At 41.5% G+C, this 25,588-nt stretch overlaps 1 protein-coding gene across 6 annotated transcripts in view; it reads left to right on the forward strand.

Annotated features, from left to right (window-relative positions):
* The window catches only part of LOC109418980 (serine/threonine-protein kinase 3), a 111,946-nt gene that overhangs the window by 33,970 nt on the left and 52,388 nt on the right, over positions 1–25,588 (forward strand). The gene's annotated exons all lie outside the window — the stretch shown is intronic.

Genomic DNA, 25,588 nt, shown 5'->3' on the forward strand with positions numbered 1-25,588 from the left:
CTTTCCAGATAACCAGATGTCCACTCTTCCCGGGAAGGGAATTTCGTGGAAAATGTCCTATATGGAAAATTACAAGCAATTGTATGATCACTTGGAGCAAGGACAATTTTGTCCCAATTCATCAAAAGTGGAAACAACGAGGTGTGTGTTGAACTGCGGTTCACAGGAGTTTCCTCTAGTAAACCGAGTACCCATAGGCGGTAAGTGCAAGAAAGTGCTTCTTGTTTGAGATGAATGTGTAGTGGGGCAACGTCAAAGAGAACTTCAAACGCTGCCGTGGGAGTTGAAAAGAACGCTCCAGACATCGCCATTAAGCACATCCTTTGGAGATGGCCTAATTTTGATTGGACCGTTCTCACTTCGCCCTTTTGCCACCACACAAGACATCCATAAGCCAATATTGGCCGAACCACAGTTGTGTAAATCCATTTGATATACTTGGGTTTTAGACCCCAAGTTGTACCAAAAGTACGCCGGCATTGCCCGAAGGCCATACAAGCTTTCTTGATTCTGAACTCAATGTGAGGTGTCTAGGAAAGCTTGGAATCAAGAATGGCTCCAACGTACTTTACCTGTTCAGTCACATCGATTTCAGAATCAAAGAGATGCAAAGGTCGAACGCCATTACGATTTCGCCTTTTCGTGAAAAGAATAATAGATGTTTTACTCGGATTAACCGAAAGGCCATATTGGCGACACCAACCCTCAACTACCTGAAGGGCGCTTCGCATCAGGTCGAAAAGGGTGCTAATGCACATACCAACTAACAATGTTAGGTAGTCGTCGGCAAAACCATAAGTAGGAAAACCGCTATAATTGAGTTGCTTCAATAGCTTATCTGCTACGAGATTCCACAAAAACGTTTACAAGACTCCACCTTGGGGGCATCAACAAACACTCAATTTCCTAATCCCTGCTAGACGCAATGTCGAGAAGAGATATCGGTTTTTGAGCATTTGGTGAATCCAATTGGAAATCATTGCAGATATACCATGACTCCGTGCGGCTTCTAATATGGCATCGAAAGGCACGTTGTCAAAGGCACCCTCGATATCTAAGAAAACGCCCGAACAAGATTGCTTTTGAGCGAATGCCTTCTCGATATCGTAAACAGCCTTGTGTAAAAGAGTCACAGTGGACTTACCAGATTGGTAGGCATGTTGGTTCACATGAAGAGGCACGTTGGCCAGATGAACATCACGGATGTGATGATCCACAATGCGTTCTAAGCATCTCAGAAGGAAAGAGGTCAAACTGATAGGTCTGAAACTCTTTGCTTCTTCATACGACGCACGACCCACTTTCGGAATAAACTTCACAGTAATATCCCGCCAGGATTTGGGAATATACCCTGTAGCAAAATTGCAAACAAGTAGTTTTTTTAAAACATGTTTGAAATAATCAAATCCCTTCTGAAGCAAAATAAGATAAATCCCATCTGCCCCAGGAGATTTGAAAGGAGCAAAGCTATTAAGAGCCCACTCAATCGATTCTATAGTTACAATGCTCCGAGCCAAAGCTAAAGAATCATAACTACAAGAAAAGACATCAGGATCATCCGAAGATGTAATATCCACACATCCAGGGAAGTGTGTGCTGAATAAGCATTCCAGAACTTCCTCATCAGAGGAAGTCAGATCGCCATTTGGCAAACGAAGTTCGTTCACCCGGAAATCCTTAGATTTCGCAAGGATTTTGTTTAACCGACTGACTTCACTCAAGCTGGAAACATTTGTACAAAGGTTTTTCCAGCCGGATCGTTCAGCAGACCGGAGAGCTTTCCTGAAGGCATTGCGAGCCGACCTGAAAGCCTCCGAACCAGCCGAACGTCGTCTGTTCCAACTCTTTCTACATTGTTTCCTGAGTTTCGCCAGATCAGAGTTCCACCAAGGGGTTCCTCTTGTGATTTTCACAGACCGTAGAGGGCATGCTTCTTCAAAAGCTTCCATGATGAAGGTCGTTGTAGTATCAACGGCATCATCTAAATCACTTGGAGTGTCAATGGATAGTGAGTATCCATGAAATTTGGCCGCAATCAAACCAGTAAAAAGATCCCAGTTTGTTGACCGAGGATTCCTGAAACGCAAAGTTTGCGAAGTAACAGTTAAATGTTCAAAAAAGATATAGCGATGGTCAGATAAAGATGCTTCATCTGACACATGCCAATTGGTCAGCTCGTGACTAATTCTACTAGAGCAAAGCGTTATGTCTAACACTTCCTCTCTAGCAGATACTATGAAGGTTGGGCGGTTGCCTATGTTAAGTAATGCAAGATCTGTACTACTTAAGTACTCCATCAAACTGGAGCCTCTCAAGTTAATGTCTGAGCTGCCCCATATGATATGGTGCCAACAATTAGCGGAAGGCCTTTTGAAGTGCAGTATGCGATGACTTGTTTGAAAGCATCCGTAGGGGATGGTTCATCATGCGGTAAATACGGCGAACAAAAGACGTATTTCCTGTTGAGGTTTCCAACAGATACATCAATTGTGATAGCACATACATCTCTGGTGGTTAGTTCAGAGATGAGTGTAGCAACTATTGCGTTGTTGACAAGCACACAGGCTCGAGGCATGACACGCGAGTTTGCCATTTCATGTTTACTGAAAGTAGCAAACACCGGATTCACAAGGTTTCCTAGATAGAAATTTCCCTTACGAAAGTAAGTTTCTTGTACCAAGGCCACCTGGGCTATACCATTTTGCATAAGTCTGCAAAGATTGATCGTTGCTGTTATTTTATGCTGAAGATTGATCTGAGCTATCCTAACCGTAGCCACTACCCAAACTAGGTAAGATTAAAACTCTTCGCAACAAAAGCACAACAAAGAACAGCAACAATAAAACCAAATCGGTATCGATTGGAAAACGCCAAAGGCGAGGATACACAGAATACACTGTGAAAATCGCATAATGCGAAACCATGTAGGTGAAAATTAAAACTAATTAACAACATCTTCATAATCCCGCCCTTATTTAGCCTCAAGTGAGACTAAAGAAGGGCAGCTGATTGTCTCGGAGAAACACAAGGTCCACTGCACCATTGCTCCGGTTAGCGCAGTAAGGGCTACATACTGCGGAGGGCGCCCTGGTACTCCACAGGATCCGTTTGCGGTTAGGTTTTTATTAGACCCCCCTAGCCATTCATTCCTAGGCACGGTAAGCATGAAGCCGCATAACACCATGAATTAGGGGTCACCTGTTGGTGGATTCTTACCACCGGAACAGGCGGTCCGTAGTGTTATTCTTAGCCAATTGAGACAATCGCTACCGACACTACACAGCTATCTAGGCTGATCGAGAAAAGAAATTACTATTGATGATCAACTTCATACGGACTCGAACAGCCGTTAAACCGAGAGGATTGTTTCCACACGTGTGTATTTAGGTTACGACTTGGAATTAATGAAAAATAATAATAACAATGATAGTACAGTAGGTTCGTTCTCTTGTATCCCTGTGACTCGAGTTGTTGATAAGATCCAGTGCTTCAGCGCACTCTGGTACTGGGAATGCCAACAAGCCGTCTCCATTCCACTCGGTCCATGGCTGTTTGTCTCCAGTTCCGCACTCTGCGTAGGGTCCGCAGTTCGTCCTCCACTTGGTCGACCCACCTAGCTCGCTGCGCACCACACATCATCAATGACTAATCCGATTCGCCTGACTTCACTCTTTAGTCGGATGAACGTTTCCGCCATCGTCTCAAATTTACGAGCAATAATATCAATATCATCAGCGAAACCAAGCAGCTGAACGGACTTCGTGAAAATCGTCCCACTCGTGTTTATCCCCGCTCTCCTTATTACACCTTCTAACGCAATGTTGAACAGCAAGCACGAAAGACCACCACCTTGCCGTAACCCTCCACGAGACTCGAAGGGTCTCGAGAGTGTCCCTGATACTCGAACTACGCACATCACTCGATCCATTGTCGCCTTGATTAATCGTATCAGTCAATTCGGGAGTCCGTATTCGTGCATAATCTGCCATAGCTGTTCTCCAGCGATTGTATCATACGCCGATTTGAAATCGATGAACAAGTGATGTGTGGGCACGTTGTATTCGCGGCATTTCTGCAACACCTGGTGGATGGCGAACATCTGGTCTGTTTTTTATTTCTACAGTCTTCAAATGGCACAAGTATATTGTACTTTTAATACGCAAATAAAAGTAGAGTACATTTCTAACTAGGCAAATTACAGAAAATATAATAAATTTCCACGAATTTTTCCCTGTAACACGGTTGTAAGAATATTCAGTTGGAAGAATATTTCTTATCGAATTATTCATCATTCCTCTCTCTACTTACCTTGCTCCGCGTTTAATTTTTTTCTAAAAATTTCCAGATTAGGTAATATTTTTAAAGGAAAAACCTTGAAAATAGATATTGACAAGTTTATAAATGTATGTTTTATCAATTGTTTTTAGTCATTAGGAGTAAGTTTCAACAACTTAAGAGCATGGTTTTATTTGAGTATCGAATAAGTATATGATGTGGAAGGAATGATACAAAAAATAGAAAATCTGAAAACAATCAAAATTTTTTTCAAGTAATGATTGTCAAACATCTTTTGGGCGCTACTGTATATCTGATGTGTATCGATTCGCCCGAAAAGGGATCGAAGTAGGTGAGCCGTTCAGCAAAGTAGCCTTCGAACGGATCGGCCTTTTTTTATCCCTTCGGTGCTGGCTGCATGGCAGTACCAGTGGTGGTTGGGAAACATGACGAAATCGCGCTATTTTTTGCACTCGCCCAACGGCCGGCCGGCCAGGAATGCTTGGAACATGTACAAAAAAAAAAACAGAAAAGACTTAAAAATAATCGATAAATTTTTGTTACGTATCACCGGTGGTAGTGTTGTTGGACGCGTTAGCTGTATGCAAACAACTAAGGCTGGCACAGTTCCGTTAGATAAAAAAAAAAACGTTTTCCTAATGCCTTGGTCCGAGACCGAAAAAGGTGAGGATTTCAACATAGTGAATGACTCGGACAATGTAGGCAAGCCTAGAAGCTTGTCTAGCTCGGATCCTGTCGTGGCTGTGCGAATGTACACACAGAAGCCAGCGAGTAATTAGATAATGAGGTGAGCATCGGTATGGACATTAGACTGGGTCAAGAAAGTCGATTTTTTGGAAAAAAAAAAGCTTTTATTCGATTCCTTGGTTGCATCCCCGTATTCCACATTGCGATTGAAATTTGTATGGAATTTAGTATGGGAAAACGTACTTTTTTTTGCATTTTTGTCAAAAGTTGTTTTTTTTTTGTCTAAAACGATCTAACTAATGACGTTGAAGTATAGCCTAAAATATGCCGAAAAACTTTGGCGAAAACCGCAAAGTGATCCGGCACTTGTGACAAATTTAATTACGTTCAGATCGTCTGATGATGCTTAACATTTAACATGTAATTTAAAAGGAATAACATCAATAACGAAATCTCAATATTTATCCAAAGTTCCAAGCGAATAACTTTGTTCACAAGCGTTGGATAACTTTGCGGTCTTCCGAAATGTTTTTCGACATATCCTAGACTATACTTTAACGTCATTAGTTACACGGTTTTAGACAAAAAAAAATCAACTTATGAGTATAATGCAAAAAAGTACGTTTTCCCATACTAAATTCCATACAAATTTCAATCGCAATGCGGAATACAGGGCTGCAACTAATCGCTCCCAAATTTTGCCCAGAAGTTTTGGACGCTAATATAGATTTAAAAAGCTTTGTTCCGGGTTGATGCGATCTAATTTTAATTTTCCCCATACAACGTTGACCCACTCTAATGGACATTGCCTCTTTGATGGTTTATGGATATACATACGTGCAATACTTAGAGCAGACCAATGAAAAATAGGTTCAAAAACTTTTTAGGTTTTTAAAAGTTGTTCAAACCTGGAATTCGTAAGCTCTTTTGGATTCAAATGACATAAAAAGAGTAATCTCTGAGTTTGAGCCAAAAATATTGAGATTTAGAGGTGGTGCAATTGCCTCAAAGTTGAATTTTCGAGTATTAAAAAGGTGTTTTCGCTTCAAGTGCCATAACTTCTTCAATTTTCTACCGATTTTCAATCTTTTTTAATGAATCTCTCACAAATTAAATTTAGAATAATCGCATAGAACTTTAATTCTTTCCAAAGTCACGCATTCAATTTAATTTAAGTCACAGATTTAATTTATTTTTTTCTTCTTTTACAAAAAAAAATAACTTTATAGTGCGATAACTTTTTAATCGTTTGACCAATTTCAATTTTTTAGCGTTCTTTTGTAGATATTTTTGTTACTTAAGAATGCTGTGAATAAACTGTGCCTTTAAAAAATCGTTTCAAAATGGATAAACATCAAAAACACGTATTTTATTAGAAAAATCTGAATTTTGGCAAAATTTTAAATGTATTCATGCTTAGTTTCGGTCTTAAAGTGAAAAATTTATTCTAAATAATTATATGGCCACCTAAAACTTTAATTAATTCGATTCCTTGTCGAGCTACAGCGCGAGACAGTCGATAGTTCCGTGCGTTCGCGATTCTCCTCGTTTTTATCAAGTTTGAAGTGGTTTTTTCGAGGTGAAAGTATTTCAAGAAAGTGCAGTGCTTATCCCAAGCCACGCTTGGAAGTTTTATTTCATTGACGTAGTCGGCGTTCACCGCATAGTGCAGTTTTCGTGCATAAAACCGACCACGTGTTCCGGCATTTTCTTCGCCCTTCGAGCGGCGCCATCAAGCGCACGCTTGGATCGAGTTGGTGAGTGCCCGGTCATCGTGTGAGTAAGCAGTCTTCGACCAACACCAACCCAGCAGCAGTGAGAGCAGAGAGAATATTATCGTTCGTTATCACCACCACCGCAGTGCGGGCCGGCCGTCGCGTCGACGTCACGCGATCATCGGTGGTATCTTTCCTCCCCGCGCGTGTCCGGCCACCGTCACCACCGGCAACCCGACGGCGCAAGCGTAGCGCAATAAAGCTAAGTACACCGTTACCCCTTGTTGTTCCCCTCCACTCCTCCGACTCAGCTGATTAGTTTTTATTAGTTTTTTTTTGCCCCTTTCCCATTTGTGTTGATATTTAGTTTTAGTGTTTGATTCGGTTTTGATCTTCGTGATCGTTGTTTTTTCTTGAGCGTGTGCCCCGTGGCGGCGGTTGCTAGCCGCAATGGGTGATGATGATGATGCCGGGGGTACGTCATATCCCCTCAATGAAGCTTTGCTGTTGGCATCGGGCGCTCCGAGTCAACAAAATGTTATCAACGTTGCCACCCCTCAATCTGGCGTTTCTGCAATGGACGCCAATAATACACCTGCAACGTCCCCCCGCCTCAAGGCCTACCCTCCCGACTTTGGCGGGCCGTTTGTTGTTTTCTTCCGACCCAAAGGCAAACGTTTGAACACCGTTCAAATCAGCAAGGATCTGACTAAGCGGTATTCTTCCGTTGTCTCCATTGACATGGTCGGTACAGCTAAACTTCGCGTTTCCGTAGGCGACCGGAAACAGGCTAATGAGATTGTGGCCTGTGAACTATTTACACTTGAGTATCACGTGTACCTTCCAAGCGCGTCGGTAGAGATTTCGGGGAAGGTCGCCGACGAATCTTTGACCTGCGAAACGATCATGCAAGGCTGTGGTCGTTTCCATAACCCTTCTCTACCTCCTGTCCAGATACTGGATTGCCGGCAACTGCATTCGGTCTCCCAGGAGGGCGAGAAGAAGGTTTACACGCCATCTGAAGAATTTTGTGTGACCTTCTCCGGATCTGCATTACCAGATCTGCTGACGATTGGCAAACTTCGGCTACCTGTGAGGCTGTATGTACCGAAGGTAATGAATTGCATCAATTGCAAGCAGCTGGGCCACACCGCCCAGTACTGCAGCAATAAACCTCGCTGTGCAACATGCGGGGAGAGACATGTGGACGGTGCGTGTAAAACGCCACCCAAGTGTGTTTATTGTGGTAGCGACCGTCCACACGATCTCAATGTTTGCCCGAAGTACATACAGCGAAAACAACATCAAAAACGATCGTTGCAGCAGCGTTCAAGGCGAAGCTACGCCGAAATGCTGAGAAAAGCTGCTCCGGTCGTTGAATCGCACAACATCTACTCGTCTTTGTCTCTTGATGATCAGGGCTCTGACTCTGAGGTCGGAGACGGGGTTCCCTTTGTTTTTAAGGGTGAAACGAGGAAACGGGTGAGGCTCCAGAGACCCACTAAAAAACCTCGGAATCTGCCTAGCAGTGACCCCCAACCCACCGTGACAAATTCTAGGAGTGTTAAGAAAGGCGCCAAACGTTCACCTCCTGGATTCAAAATCCAAGATGAACGAGACTTCCCTTCGCTCCCGGGAACATCAAAAATCCCAGATGTTCCAAATTTTTCGACTTCTCAGCCAGAGAGACAGCATTCGGAGAACCAGGAACAACCCCTTGGTGCTCCGCTGTTCACGCTTTCTGGCATCGTAGACATCATCCTTAACTTCTTTAATGCATCTGACTCAGTGAAGAGCATTGTCAAAGCACTTCTTCCTTGTGTGTCCCCTCTTTTGAAGCAGTTGGCTTCTAAAATGCCCCTCCTTGCGACAATCGTATCTTTCGATGGCTAATTTAACCACCGAGGTCGAAGATATGATTTCTGTGCTACACTGGAACTGTCGTAGTATCGTACCAAAATTAGACGTTTTTAAATTTTTACTTAGCAATTTACAATGCGATGTTTTTGCGTTATCCGAAACATGGCTGACACCCGATGTAACCTTACCTTTTTCCGATTTCAACATTATCCGTCTTGATCGGTCCGACTCGTACGGAGGGGTGCTTTTAGGGATCAAAAAGCAGCACTCATTTTACAGAGTCGATTTTCATCCGATGACAGGCATCGAAGCCGTCGCATGTGAGGTGACTATCCGGGGTAAAACCTTCAGTGTTGCCTCCATATATCTTCCACCGAGAACTGCGATATCTCGCAGGGATCTCGCCCACATCTGCTCGGTTATGCCTGAGCCACGGCTGCTCATGGGGGATTTCAACTCCCATGGTACAGGCTGGGGGGAACTGTACGATGACAGCCGTTCAACTTTGATATATGACCTCTGCGACGACTTCAACATGACAATTTTGAACACCGGAGAAGTTACGCGAGTGGCACCTCCAGCTAAAGATGGCAGTCCTAGAGACAGCCGATTAGACCTCTCAATCTGTTCGAGCTCACTATCGCTGGAGTGTACATGGAAGGTTATCCAGGATCCCCATGGTAGTGATCACCTTCCGATCGTTGTTTCTATTTCCAATGGTTCACGTCAACCTCCATCTATCGACATTTCCTACGACCTCACGAAACACATTGACTGGGGGAAGTACGCGGAAGCAATTATCGACGGTGAGCAATCGGTAGAAATTCTTCCACCGCGGGAAGAGTATCAGTTTCTATCAGAACTGATCATCAGTAGCGCGTTGCAGGCACAACGTCGGCCAGTGCCAGGTCCTTCGGTTCGCAGGAAACCCCCCAATCCGTGGTGGGATAGCGAGTGTACAGAAACCTATCGCGAGAAATCCGCTGCGTTCAAAGAGTTTCGGAAACGCGGTTCGGTCGAAAACTTTAAGCGGTACACTTCCCTTGAAGGCAAGTTTAAGAACTTGGTCAAGGCAAAGAAAAGCGGTTACTGGCGTCGGTTCGTCGAGGGCTTATCGCGCGAGACGTCAATGAGAACTCTTTGGAACGTCGGGAGAAGAATGCGTAACGCGTCGTCGGTAAACGAGGATCGAGAAAGCTCTCCTCGGTGGATTCTCAAGTTCGCAAAAAAAGTTTGTCCAGATTCCGTACCCGTGGAGCGAATAATTCGTGATGTTTCCGAGGATAGGGATGACATGGATAGGCCGTTTTCGATGGTTGAATTCTCACTTGCTCTTCTTTCATGTAACAATTCCGCTCCAGGAATGGATCGAATTAAGTTCAACTTGCTTAAAAACCTCCCCGACGTCGCTAAGAGGCGCTTGTTGAACTTGTTCAATCAGTTCCTGGACAACAACATCGTTCCGGATGATTGGAGGCAAGTGAGAGTAATAGCTGTTCAGAAACCCGGGAAACCCGCGTCAGATCATAATTCGTACCGTCCAATCGCGATGTTATCTTGCCTACGGAAGTTGTTAGAGAAGATGATTCTCTTTCGACTGGACAAATGGGTTGAATCGAATGGCATGTTGTCTGATACACAATTTGGTTTCCGCAGAGGCAAAGGTACGAACGACTGTCTTGCGTTACTTTCTTCAGAAATTCAGCTTGCCTTTGCTCAAAAGCAGCAAATGGGCTCAGTGTTTTTGGATATTAAGGGAGCTTTTGATTCAGTTTGTGTCGATGTTCTTTCCGACAAACTACACGGAAGTGGCCTTTCTCCAATTTTGAACAACTTTTTGTATAATTTGCTGTTTGAGAAGCAGATGAGTTTTGCTCATGGCGACTTGACAGTTTCACGAATTAGCTACATGGGTCTCCCCCAGGGCTCATGTCTAAGCCCCCTTCTTTACAACTTTTATGTTAGAGACATAGATGATTGTCTCATGGAAAATTGCACGTTAAGACAGCTTGCGGATGACTGTGTTGTTTCTATAACGGGATCAATAGCAGTCGATCTGCAAGGACCACTACAGGATACTTTGGACAATTTGTCTACTTGGGCTCTCAAGCTGGGTATCGAATTCTCTCCGGAGAAAACTGAGATGGTTGTCTTTTCTAAAAAACACAAACCGGCAAAGTTTCCGCTCCATCTGATGGGTAAGTCAATCACTCATAGCATGTCTTCTCAATATCTCGGCGTCTGGTTCGACTCCAAATGCACCTGGGGAAAGCACATTGTGTATCTGATACAGAAATGCCAAAAGCGAATCAACTTTATGCGAACTATTACCGGAACATGGTGGGGAGCACATCCGGAAGATCTGATCAGGCTGTACCAAACAACCATTCTGTCGGTTTTAGAATACGGTAGCTTTTGTTTTCAATCCGCGGCGAAAACACACTTGCTGAAGCTTCAACGGGTTCAGTACCGTTGTCTTCGGATCGCGTTAGGTTGCATGAACTCAACTCACACAATGAGTTTAGAGGTACTTGCTGGTGTCCAGCCTCTGACAGACCGCTTTGCGGAGTTATCGTTCCGGTTCCTCATCCGATGCGAGGTTGTGAATCCATTGGTCATAGAAAATTTCGAAAAGCTGCTCGAACAGAACCCTCAATCTCGTTTTATGACTGTGTACTACTGGTACATGACGCTGGAGGTAAGCCCATCTCCGGTTAACACCAATCGTGACAACTTCTCAAACTTCGACAGTTGCTCTGTAGATTTTGATCTGTCCATGAAGGATGAGATCACCGGAATACCAGAACCTTTTCGTTCCGTGTGTATTCCACAAATTTTTGCAAGTAAGTTCGGGCATGTTAGCGGGGACAGACAGTTCTTCACAGACGGTTCGAAAACCGATGATTCGACTGGTTTCGGTGTCTACAACGAATTTCATAGCGCCACCTACATGCTTCAAAAGCCATGTTCGGTATACATTGCTGAGCTAGCGGCTATATACTACACCTTAGAGTACATTCGCACTCTTCCACCTGAGCACTACTTCATTTTTACCGACAGTCTAAGCTCTCTGGAGGCTGTTCGGTCAATGAAACCGATGAAGCACTCAGCGTACTTCCTGAAAGGAATACGCCAAGTCTTGAGTGCTTTGTCCAAACGCTCATACACCATCACCATAGCTTGGGTCCCTTCACATTGCTCAATTCCGGGCAATGAGAAAGCGGACTCTCTGGCTAAGGTGGGCGCTAGCGAAGGCGATATTTACGAGCGTCAAATCGCCTTCGACGAATTTTTTGCATTGGCCCGTCAGGAGACCTTGATCAGCTGGCAACACAAATGGAGAGATGGAGAGATGGGTAGATGGTTGCACTCCATCATTCCACAGGTGTCGAAGAAGCCATGGTTCAAAGGGTTGGATTTAAGCCGCGATTTCATTCGTGTAATGTGTCGGCTGATGTCCAACCACTATTTGTTGAACGCACATACCTTCCGTATTGGGCTCTCAGAAAGCAATCTCTGTGTCTGTGGCGTGGCTTACCAGGATATCGAACATGTCGTGTGGGGATGCAATGAGTATCGTGAGGTCAGATCTGAGCTGCATGAAATTCTCCGGGTCCGAGGAAAACAACAGAAACCCGTTAGAGAAGTGTTGGCAGGACTTGATTTGGAATACATGAACCTGATTTACCAGTTTTTGAAACGTGTTGATGTCAGAATTTGATGTAGTACGTTCCTTGTTTTCGTTGTCCGCCTCTTGGTTTTGTTGTTCGCCCCTGTCTGTCGTCGCCCCCCCTTCCGGTTGTCCTCTTCTTGTCGTTGTCTACCGATAAAGTCCTTTCTTTTTGGTTCCGTTACAGATATGGACAATTTGTCCCATCAATGTTTTTTAGTATAAGTTAGCAAATAATTTAGTTTAAGACCCTTACATCCCTCCTTCCCAATTTTATTTTATTTTATTTTATTTTTTTTTTCTCAATCCTTAACCTCGAAACAGCCGCGAGTACTTCGGCTTCCCAAAACTAACATAGTCACGGCGTGTGTATGGGAAAAGTTTATAACAAAAAAATAGGCATCGTCAAATTTTTCGCTGTTCAAAAATAGAGGCTTTCAGCTTTCATTTGCAGGGTCCCTCAAAAAAATCCACCGAGGGATCCCGAACAACTTTTTCAGAATACTGTTTTCCCCATACAAAATGCACGGTTCCAAATTAATCCCTATTTCTACTTAACAAACATACCCAATTTTTGTATGAAAAAGTTCCCCCGATGGAATATTTCGATGTTGGGCTTGAATGAAAGCTGGTAGCGTCAACTTTCACGTAGCGTAAAAATTAGCGATGCCTATTTTTTTGTAATAAATTTGTTCTACCAGACACACCGTGTAGTATTAAGGCAGTAATAAATTGTAAAATGTAAAACCAATGTAAAAACAAAAGATTTCGGCTCAGTTATGCCCATGTGGCGCCCGAGCCTTCCAAATAAACGAATAAGTAAAAAAAAAAAAATAAAACTTTAATTTTGGGAGTGTTCTGAATCAAAAAATATTTTCATATTCTAAACGCGAAGAAAAAAAATTGTATCTGGTTTGGAGTAAAAAATTGCAAATAATCGTCAAAAACTCCAATTTTACATGAAAAAATCAAGTTTTATGGCATGTTTTGGCTTGTTTCGGTGAACTACTGTGACGAATACATAGTTTGTTTGGGGCAAAGATAGGCAACAGAAACATCTACAAAAGCACGCTAAAAGATTTGAAATTGGTCGAACGGTTAAAAAGTTATCGGACTCTAAATTTATTTATTTTTTTTAAAGAAGAAAAAATGAATTAAATCTTTAAAATCTCATACTTATTGAGTGACTTTGGAAAAATTCCATGTTCTACGCGTTGATTCTTAATTTAATTTGTGAGGAATTCATAAAAAAAATTGAAAATCGGTTGAAAATCGAAAAAGTTATGGTACTTGAAGTTTTTATTTTTTTTATTTATTAATGACACTTTACACTATAAAGTGCATTCGTGTCAAGGTACTTGAAGTGAAAACACCTTTTTATTACTCGAAAATTCAACTTTGAGGCGATTGCGCCACCTCTAAATCTCATTATTTTTGACTCAAACTCAGAGGTTTCTCTTTTTATGTCATTTGAATCCAGAAGAGCTTACGAAATCCAGGTTTCAACAACTTTCGAAAAATAAGCAGCAGCCTAATGCGTAGCCTATAATTGTCATTTCATGCTTTTTCGGTAACTGTGTGTATTCACGAGGTTCATAGAGCATTGGGTTGGACAGATGTTCAAGGTAATTTGCAATTACCTGGAAGATCGGACCTTCAGATCTACAAGCATCACCATGATGCACTGCAGTGATCAATGGATATTTTATGAACATTGTGTATGCTCACGAGGTCAGTAGAGTTAAATTGAACTCGCTACTGAAGCTAAATGTACCTTATAGGTCATTCTGCAACTCATTGGAGTATAGGCTTTCAGTTCTACACGCATAGCCAATGATCAATTTATGATTATTCTGTAACTGTTGGTATCCACATGGTTCACAGAGTTAAACTTACCACAGAATTGGATTTGGCAGATTTTGTTGGTCATCCATGAAAACGCGAGAGTACAGATCTTTAGGTTGCAGGTCGAGGATGTTATACAGGTTATACAGGTATACCTCGATTTAGTGGACATTTCAATTTTTGAAATGTCTATAAAATCGAATTTTATAATTTATATTTTTTTTTATTTTTTTTATATAAATTGTATAGCAAAATGTACCACAACATATAAAAACTGCATTATTTAAAAAAAAGGCTTTTTGGCATGTATTAGTAGTTCTCGCTAAATAATGAATCAACCACTATCTCGTTAGCTTGTTACGATCGCAATCTTTTGTACCCTGGAGTTCCTTTACGAATCGCATAAAAAAATTTCCTTTACGAATTGCTTCAGGAATTCCTCCAGGGATCTCTTCTGAAATTTCTCAACAGGTTCCTTAGGAAATTTAGAGATTCGTGACAAGCACTTGATAGAGCGTGGTTACTGGTTGTGCGGTATTTGCTGAACTATCGCTTTTGTACGAGTAGTGTACAGGGGATACTCAAAATAACTGGGACAGGTAAAATTTTCACTTTTCAAAAAATGTTCAACTCGCTGTAACTTTTCGAAAAGGGCATCAAATATTCTCAAATTTTTACTGTAAGTTCATCAACTAGTTGTGTATTAGTGGACAAAATTTGGAAATGATCAGGTCATTCTACACAAAGTTATAAAGATTCTAGAAAAAGGTACAATCATCCGATAGCCAACTTTGAGCTGTTATATCTCCGGATTCAATGAACCGAATGCAATGAAATTTTGATCATTTACGACTAATATAATGTGAACTTTGAAAAACAGTTGACTTAATTTGAAATTATTAATAAGAAAAAAAGTTATAGCAATTTCATTTATTCTATGATTTTTTAGTAAATTTATCCATTTTTCATGTGCATCCCATTACTTTTTCAATTGAATGCCGGCTATTCGGTAGCTTTCCTTTGAAACATAAATATATTCAAGTCATTTAAAGGGAATTTAAATGAAATATAATTACTATCTCGAATTTTGAAACGATGATGAAGTTTTGGATAAATTAGTGTTATTTCAGAAAAATAATCTATTCGTTATAATTTTCTTTCGTGTAAAGAATTTTAAGTGTAGTCAAAAGTTTTAGATAGCTCATTATATAAGTCATAAATGATCAAAATTTCATTGCATTCGGTACAATGAATCCGGAGATATATCAGCTCAAAGTTGGCTATCGTATAATTATACCTTTTTCTAGAACCTTTATAACTTCGTGTAGAATAGCTCGAACTTTTCCAAATTTTGACCACTAATACCTGTCCCAGTTATTTTGAGTATCCCCTGTAGGTATGTACCGCTATCTGTTCGGTTGCCTTTTGTTGCAATTCTGTGGGGTTCAATAAAAGTAAGTGAACCCTGAATTTTCTACTTTTTTACGATGGTCTCCGAAGAATGTCCGTCCATGTATTCCTCCAGAAGTGTCTGTGTCACAAAGAATTATTTTACGAAATCTGACATGAATTGTTTTACCAATTCCTCCATGATTTCTCACAAATCATGTCAGAGATTGTTTGAGAAATTCGCCCAGGGATTACTTCAGAGGGTTACGTACCAAAGGTTGAACTACAAAAGGCTGGAATAATAAAAGGTTGAAACACGAAAGGCTGAAATTACAGAAGGCTGAATGCATCAAAAGGCGGAAATAACATAAGCCTGAAACAGTAATTCGACTAGCTTTCAAACGCACCAGCCTTAAGGCTACCATCAACACTAACAACTCAGAAAAACAGATCACGCCAATTGGGAATAATTACATACATTCATTGATTTTACGATCTATTTGAAAATTTGCTTGTTGGTCGAGTACCCAGCCATGGCACTCGCATTGGTTTTGCTTGAGCTTGACGATTGACCGTCCTACCGTCCCTAGTTCATTGTTGGACAAACTAAGCCATTTTGAGGGAACATGCTTCAGTCACTATGTTCTGAATCGGAAAGTTTTACGACTGGCCATAATGTTATGGATTATTGAACGCCTACATTACTTAGACAGTATTTTTCAAAAGAACAGCATATATTTCAAAGAAGGGAAAATCTCTGATGATATTATTTTAGTAGCCGTGATGACAACCATCTCCAAAACAACATTACTCAAAAGAATAGCTCATGTTTAAAAAAGGATAAATCAACGATATAAATATTATCAGTTCCTTTTTGTGTTCGTTGATATGCACCTTAAGCATTTTTACTATAGGCTCAGTTTGGAAACTACGGCCCATGCTGAGGGCTACGCATACGATTCGCGTTCGGACCAAATACTTTTCATTATGAAAATTTTCTTGACTCCCTTTGGCATTGAGTATCTTCGTGTCTGTTGCACGATATGCCAAAAGCTGAGAAGCAGGCTCGATCTCAGTTCGGGCGTTACTCCAGGAAAAAGAAGACGTGTCATAACTTATATATGCATTTTCGAATTTTCAGCCTTTTTAATTTTCAGCCTTTTGTAATTTCAGCCTTATGTTACACTTTCTTGATTTCAGCCTTTCGAATTCAGCCTTTTGTGCATTCAGCCTTTTGAAATTCAGCCTTATGTTACAATCCCACTTCAGAAATTCCTCTGGATATTTATTCAGAATTTTTTCTAGACATTCGTTTGGATATTCTAATTGGAGATTCCTTTAGAAAATCAACCAAAAATTTGTCCCAGTTTTCGGTTAAAAATTCCCTCACGGATTCTTTTAAAAAATCTTCCATGGATTCATTCGGAAGATTTTATTCAAGGATTAGTTTAGAAACTCCCCCTGCTCTATAAATTTCACAAAGAATTATTACAGAGCATCCTCATTTTTTTTTCAAAAAATTATTCATAAATTTGAGCAGGAATTTCACCAGAATTTCTTTCAAAAACTCCTTCAGAAATTGCTTTGGACATGTATTCAGAATTTATCCAGAGACTCCCTTAATAAAACTTTCAGCGATGCCTCCAGAGTTTTTCAGGAAGTGTGTCAAAAGTTACTTCAAAAATTTGTACTGGGGTTACTTTGGAAATTCAACAAGAAATTCCCATAGCACCTTCCAATTACTCCAGAAATTTTACTAGGGATTCCTCCAGAAGTTTCACAAGGAGTTGTTGTAAGAAAGTTATGTATGAGTACCTCCAGGGATTTCTTTAGAAAATCCTTTAGAGATTTACCCTATTGTTTTGGAACTTGTCTAGATTTTTTTCTAGAAAAAATCCATCGGAAGTTCCTTTAAACATTCTCTCAAATGATCTTCCATGGATTTATTCCAAAACTTTCTCCAGGGTTTGCTTTGGAAATTGCTCAAGGGATTTTTGTTCTTTGAATTTATGGAAAAAAAATCCTGGAATATCTTTACAAATTCCTCCAGGGACTCTTTAAAAAAAATTGTAAGATCCATTTGGTAATTTTCGGCAAGGATCCCCATAGAAACCGTCCTAGGGATTCCTTCACAAATTTTTCAAGGGATTCTTTCAGAAGATCTCCCATGACTTTTATTATAAATTCGACTGGAAATTTCTTCAGAAATATCTCCCGATTTTCCTCCAGAGATTTCGCCAATGATTACTGTGAAAAAACTTCCAAAGACTTTTCCATAATTCTTTCATGGAGCCTTGCTGAAATCCATCCTAGGATGCATTTGAAAAATCTTCCACTAGTTCCTGAAAAAAATCTCCCAAGGAGATTCTTGAAGAAATTCTTTCAGGGAATCCTTTGGAAACTCCTCGTAGATTTACTTGAAAAAATCATTCAGGAAATCATTAAGAAATTCAGTCAGAATTCTTTCACAAAATCTTCTAGGGATTCCTTTAGACTTCAGAATGTCCTCCAGAAATTTCTCCAAGAAATATTTAGATAAATTTTGCACGGATAGCTTTCAAAAATGTTGTCCCTTAGAAAATACTTCAAGGATTCTTTTAAAATAAAAATCTTGCATAGATTGTTTTGGAAATTCATCTACGGATTTCTTCAGATTTTTTTTCATAGAGATTCTTCCAAAAAAAAATTCTAAGCATTCCTCTAGAAAACCTTCCATGAACTTTCTCAAAAAATACCTATTGGTTTTTTTTTAGATAATAATTCACGGATACATTAAGAATCAGAAATTCAGAAGTCCTTTGAAATTTTCTCTGTACCTTTTTATAAAAAAAATCTCTAAAAATTACTTTATAAATTCTACAAGAAATTATTAACGAAATTCTCAAGATTTCTCCACATCTATGTATTCTTAAAATATTCCTATTTTTTTCAAAAATTCCTTTAAGAATTCATTCAGAATTTTCTTCAGATTTTTTTCAAAATTCCTTCTAAAATTTCTTTAGTGATGCTTTCGGAAAAATCTTTAGAGACTTTTTCAATATTCCTAGATTTACTTCAGAAATTTTAGCAAGGATTTTTTCAAAAATTCTTCCACGGATTCTTTCAGAAGTTGTTCCAGCAGTTCCTGCAGGAATTGCTCAAGCGATTCCTTGAGAAATTCCTCCAGGAATTCATCCATGGGAATTACCAGTGAAGGGGCGCTGAAATCTGGGAACCTTGACTACCTAGCTCTGATTTTATCATGACAGCACTGGAATTAATTTATCACACATCTTGTCAGTAATCTGCCGAAGCATTACTATGGCCTTTTTATGGAATTTGCATCGAATTTTGGACTTCAATCAGCTCAGTACATGCCAAGATAGTATAAGGCATCTACCCAAAATTCTGGAATATATTACAAATCTCGGTGAGAAGGTCACACGACATCTTGGAAGAAGTTTGTTAGAAAGCTTTGAGGAAACGTCTGGAGAATGGGCATGGGCAGTTTGCATGCATCCGCCAAAAATGTTTTATTATTTTATTATGGGTGCTCCGCGTGTCAAAAGGGTGCATTATAAGTCATCATAATACAAACTGCATGTTTTAAACTGATTGAATATTAAAAAAAATACGATTTAAAAAATGTACATAAAAACGAGGTTGAATGTACATAAAATCGAGGGTCCACTAAATCGAGGTATTCGAGGTAATCCTAAGTACTGGTTGATTTCCGACCGTCTTGATAATTAATGGGACTTTTTGGCGCTATATCGGTCTTCGGGTTTCTTTAAAAACAATCGGTTAGGTCGACCGGAACGGGAATCGAACCCGCCGTCTCCGGATTGGCGATCCAAAGCCTTACCACTAGGCTAACTGGAGACCCGATAATGTACATGTCGTCCGTAAACGATCAAAAACGATCAATTCTGACTATACATGTCAATGGTTGCTCCTCCGTGATTGATCTGAACTGGTACCAGTTGCACTGAGATCCAACTGAATAAGGGGCTGGGACATTCCACTTATTCTCAAAGTGCAATTTTAGCAGCTCATGCATATTTGATCAATAACGGCGCCGGCCAAGTCCTTATAGTCAGCTGGGAAGGGAAAGGAATGTTAGAGTGTACTGGTTGTTGCTACTAGAGACCGAGAGCACTCTGCGTCCCACAACCCGCACGGACTGGGGTATTTGTTAGACGGAAAGGATGGGAGATCTGGGAGTCACCGTTGGGTCGGTGATGCGATCCATGGATAGGGTTATTTATAGTGTGATAGATTGTGTGGTGAATAAGGTGAATAAGGTCAAGCGGCACAGCACGCTTTGGTTGCATAACTTATAGGCGTTATATATACACTGTGCTGTGAGTTGAAGTTGGAAGGGAGGGAAACGACTTTTTTCAATTCGTTTCTGGTTCTAGCGATGGCTATGAACATATGAATATACATACATGAGAGAAGAGAGAGTGAGAGAAAGTGGATAGAAAGATACAAAGTAGGATGAAAAGGACGTGCCAGGGATTGAACCCATGACCTTCTGCATACCAATCAGAAGCGGTAGCCACTAGACCACCAAGCCCGTCATAATGTACATGTCGTCCGTAAAGCACACAAATTGACCGGATTTTGTGAAAATTGTACCCCGGCTGTTGAGCCCGGCTCGTCGCATTACCCCTTCCAGAGCGAAGATGAAGAGTAGGCATGAGAGTCCGTCACCTTGTCGTAGTCCCCGGCGAGATTCGAATGAGCTGGATAGTTCACCCGAAACTCTTCCGCAGTTTTGCACACCGTCCATCGTTGCTTCAATCAGTCTAGTCAGCTTCCCAGGAAAGCCGTTTTCGTCCATGATTTTCCATAGCTCTGTGCGGTCGATACTGTCGTATGCCACTTTGAAGTCGATGAACAGGTGATGCGTTGGGATCTGGTATTCACGGCATTTCTTACGGGATTTGCCGTACGGTAAAGATCTGGTCCGTTGTCGACCGGCCGTCGATGAAGCCAGCCTGATAACTTCCCACGAACTCATTCGTTTTAGGTGACAGACGACGGAAGATAATCTGGGATAGCACTTTGTAGGCAGCATTCAAAATAGTGATCGCTCTGAAGTTCTCACATTCCAAATGGTCGCCTTTCTTGTGAATGGGGCAGATTACCCCTTCCTTCCACTCCTCCGGTAGCTGGTTGGTTTCCCAGATCTGCGATACCATCCTGCTGGTGAATGGCATCCTTAACTTCCCTCAGCGTGGGAGTTGGTTCATTTCCGTCCTCCGCTGCACTGGCATTGTCGTTTCCTCCGTTGCCGTGGTCTCCCGTGCCTACGTTCTCCACGTCATTCAGGTGCTGATGGGGTGCTGCTTCCACCTTTCGATCACCTCACGTCCGTCCGTCAAGAGGCCTCTGTCTTTATCCCTGCATATTTCGGCTCGGCCGTTGCGGGATGCGTTGAGCTTCTGATAGAACTTCCGTGTTTCTTGGGAACGGCACAGCAGTTCCATTTCTTCACACTTCGCTTCTTCCAGGCGGCGCTTTTTCTCCCGAAAGAGGCGGGTCTGCTGTTTCCGCTTCTGTTTGTAACGTTCCACGTTCTGTCGGGTCCCTTGCTGCAGCATTACCGCCCGCGCTGCGTTCTTCTCCTCCAAAATCGTTCTGCACTCTTCGTCGAACCATTCGTTCCGTCGATTCCGTTCCACGTACCCGATGGTGCTCTCGGCTGTGTCGTTGATGGCTGCTTTCACTGTACTCCAGCAGTCTTCTAAAGGGGCCTCATCAAGCTCGCCCTCGTCTGGCAACGCGGTCTCGAGATTCTGCGCGTATGCTGAGGCGGCATCCGGTTGTTTTAGTCGCTCTAGGTTGTACCGTGGCGATCGTCGGTACCGTACATTGTTGATGACGGAAAGTTTTGGGCGCAGTTTTACCATCACCAGATAGTGGTCGGAGTCGATGTTGGCGCCTCGATAGGTCCTGATGTCCATAATGTCGGAGAAGTACCGTCCGTCAATCAGAACATGGTCGATTTGAGATTTCGTCTGCTGTGGTGATCTCCAGGTGTAACGATAAGGGAGGCTGTGTTGGAAAAAGGTGCTACGTATGGCCATGTTTTTGGAGGCGGCGAAATCAATGAGCCGTAGGCCGTTTTCGTTCGTCTGCTGGTGGGCGCTGAACTTTCCAATCGTCGGTCTGAATTCCTCCTCCTGGCCTACCTGAGCGTTTAAATCTCCTATGATGCTCTTGACGTCGTAGCTTGGGCAGCGATCGTACTCGCGTTCGAACTGCGCGTAAAATGCGTCCTTGTCATCTTCAGTGCTTCCGGAGTTGGGGCTGTGCACGTTTATTATGCTGAAGTTGAAGAATCGGCCCTTGATCCTCAACCCGTACATTCTTTCGTCGATCGGCCACCAACCGATCACGTGCCTCTGCATATCACCCATCACGATGAAAGCTGTTCCCAGCTCGCGCGTGTTGCCGTAGCTCTGGTAGATGGTATGATTACCTCTAAACGTTCGCACCATGGATCCTGTCCAACGCACCTCCTGCAGCGCTACGATGCCGAACCCGCGGTCCTTCAGTAGATCGGCGAGTATGCGTATTGCGGGTGCTCCCAATGAAGTTGAGAGATCGGCAGTTCCACGTACCGAGTTTCCAATCGCAAGTCCTTTTTGTTCGCTGGGGTCGTTGGCGGTGGTCTCGGTTCGTATTATTCTGTTGCTGATTTTCCGTTACAATGGGTTTTTACGGCTGGCTCGTAGGGCCTGACACCAACTCCCTACTTTCCGGAGGACCATAGTGCACAGTTGAGCTTAGAGTCCAGTTGTGAGCCGCTCCTCCTGGAGAACAGACGCTCAGGTTTGCAGAAGCAAGCCTCCCTTCCCTGGGGGTTGGTTACGCGATCTTCCCTAAGGTTGCTCGTAGTTTCCGGCCGGTACCACGAGGAGGTAGGGATAGGAGCTGTTGGGCAGAGGCTAGTGGATCACAATGGGATCTGTATTGCGCAGCATACCCAGTAGGGTGGCCCACACTTATTTGAAAAACAAAAATTTAGAAAAATTTCAAGTCTTACCTCCTCATTCGGTTGTTTTGGACTCCCAGAAGCTATGTTCAAAATTTGTGCAGTTTGTATGGGAAAACGTGGCCAAATGTATGCAGAAATCTTAAGTTTTTGATTTTTGACGCTAGATGGCGCTGTAAGCAATTAATTATAAAACCTTTTGGTATTATTGTAGGTAACTATATGCCAAACAACTTTGTCGAAGACCGCAAAGTGACCCGACGCCTGTTAAAAAAGTTATACCCTAGGTAAAGTGAGGCGAGACATTATGGTTGTTTTTCCAGTACATGTAAAGGAATAATATCAATAATGAAATCTCAATACTCCGCCCGACTTTGGCTAGGGTATAACTTTTTTAATAGCCGTCGGATCACTTTGCGGTCTTCGACAAAGTTGTTTGGTATATAGTAGCGTGGTTCAAAAAATCGTTTTTTCTCCACACCGCTTATTCGATTCGTAACCAGATTCTATGCCTTCTCCCAAAATTTTAGCTCATTTGGTTGAAAATTGAGACTGCACAAGCTCTTCAAAGTTTGTATAGGAATTACTATGGGAAAACGATGTTTTTCATTCAATCGACCATAGCATTTCCTCAAGTGCCCTAGAGGATTAGTTGACCCTTGGTACTCCTAGATTACTCTATCAGCTACAACTTTGCCGAAGACCGCATTCAAATCGGACACCTCATTAATTAGTTATAGATTTGTATCCAACTGGACAAACTTTGGCAATGATCCTCCAGCGTCCCAGCAGGCAACATTGCTGCATATGGCGCCAAAGATAGCACACAGAAATCATGGCTACTATGTTTCACTGCAAAATGCAGTGATGCCCACCGATTAGTTTCACCCAGTGTTGAAAATTTCATTTCGTAATATCTATATTCAACCGCATACAGCTCATTTTAGAAGCTGAACCTGAGAATATGGTATATGAAAAACTTGTGCGGCTAGACCAGTTCTACAAGAAAGTCACGGAAAAGCCACTCTTTTTCGAATATTTAAGGTTAATGTCACGGACTACCTTCGAAAAATACCAAATGATGTTCACCATGAATATCATTTGCATTTTTTCGAAGGTAGTCCGTGACATTTACCTTAAATATTCGAAAAAGAGCGGTTTTTCCGTGACTTTCTTGTAGAACTGGTCTAGCCGCACAAGTTTTTCATACAGCATATTCTCAGGTTCAGCTTCTAAAATGAGATGTAGGTGGTTGAGTTTAGATATGACGAAATGAATTTTTCAACACTGGTTTCACCATCATGAGTAAAGATTTCGATTCTGGATAAAAATCGGTAACTAATTAATGAGGCATGCGATTTGAATGCGGTCTTCGGCAAAGTTATAGCTGATAGAGTAACCTAGAAGTACAAAGGGTCAACTATCGCTCTAGGGTACTTGGGGAAATACTACGGTCGATTGAATGAAAAACATCGTTTTCCCATAGTAATTCCCATACAAACTTTGAAGGGCTTGTGCAGTCTCAATTTTCAACCAAATGAGCTCAAATTTTGGGAGAAGGCATAGAATCTGGTTACGAATCGAATAAGCGGTGTGGAGCAAAAACGCTAGTATATAGTCACCTACAATTATACCAAAGGGTTTGACCATTAAACGCTTACAGCGCCACCTAGCAGAAAAAAATCGAATACTTAAGATTTCTGCATACATTTGGCCACGTTTTCCCACACAAACTTCAAGCACTTTGAGCGCCCCCTTAGGCTTAATCGATTTTGCTCAAATTTTGAGCATATGTAGCTTCTGGGAGTCCAAAACAACCGATTGAGGAGGTAAGACTTGGCATTTTTCAAAATTTTTGTTTTTCATATAAGTGTGGGCCACCCTAATACCCAGCCTTTACCGTGCCGTGATTGATAACACTAATTTTCAAAATAAAACGAAAGTCGTGAACTTCTGTCAACGACCAAAATTTTTGATGCATAATTATGTGCTGATATCCAGATCGCGCTTTTAAAAGTTTTAAGTAGAACAGTTTTTGAGTTTTTCCTGAAAATCGAGCTATACAGTTTAAAAAAAAATGGAATTTACTACAATATAATTATCTTGCCAAATATACTGAAATATAAATATAAATGCGGTCAACAAATTTTCAATCTTTTTGCATAAATAGAGAGCTGAATATAATATGTTTCGATCATCTGAACATAGTGTTTGCATCAAATTAGTGTAATTCGAGATATTGGTGATTATATTGGCCAATCAATTTAAATTTGAGCGAAATTTACAAAAAATAATGAAGAAATGTATTTTTTTTCAGTAAGAAAAAATTAATCAAACAATTCTTTCTCGACGTACATTTTTTTTATTCTTCAATCGCTTAACCTAATTTACAGATTTTTTGTCCACTAGGGCACTGCGTGAGCGATTCCAATTGGCACTTACTCTTTGTACAGCGCCTAAATGTATTCTATTCTTATTCAACTATATCGAACTGGTTGCCTTTGCGCTGCTGTCACTTTTCTACCCTATCAAAGGTAGAATGATGAGCACGAGGATGTTGATGTGTGGCTCTTGTTCCATTTCCAGTCCGATTGGGGGTCCATTATGAGTTGCCGTTAGCCGATATCCAAGTTTCCGGGTCCGTTGGAGCATATGCTCTGAAAAGAGTCAGGTGCCGGGGCTGGAATCGAACCCATGACCATCCACTTATGAAGGGAACGTGTAGCCACTACGCTACGGGCCCCGGCAACTCAACTGTAATTTTTTTCCTTCACGTTTTCGAACTCAGGGCATGATTCTACACTTAAAATGATCATTAGCTTACCGAGTTCATAAATGCTGTAACTAGTGTAATCAATAAGGCAAGTTGATCTTCTTCTATTCTTTTCCTCATGAGTTCTTCGCAGATATTGAAGACCGAGAGTACTTAGTGCTCTATATTAATTTCGTTACCTTGTTCAACATAATTTTGTTTTGTGCGATTCAGGTATATGCCGCATTTTAGAATTTGATGATTTGATGATCAATTATGCTTGTAGATCTGAAGGACCTTACTTTAATGAGTTTTTGAGAGATCTTGAGGACCGATAGAGTTCAATGCTTCATACGTTTTCTGTTTTATTAGTCTCTACGGATATATGT

Source organism: Aedes albopictus, chromosome 2 (assembly GCF_035046485.1).
Source record: "Aedes albopictus strain Foshan chromosome 2, AalbF5, whole genome shotgun sequence".
NCBI lineage: Eukaryota > Metazoa > Arthropoda > Insecta > Diptera > Culicidae > Aedes > Aedes albopictus.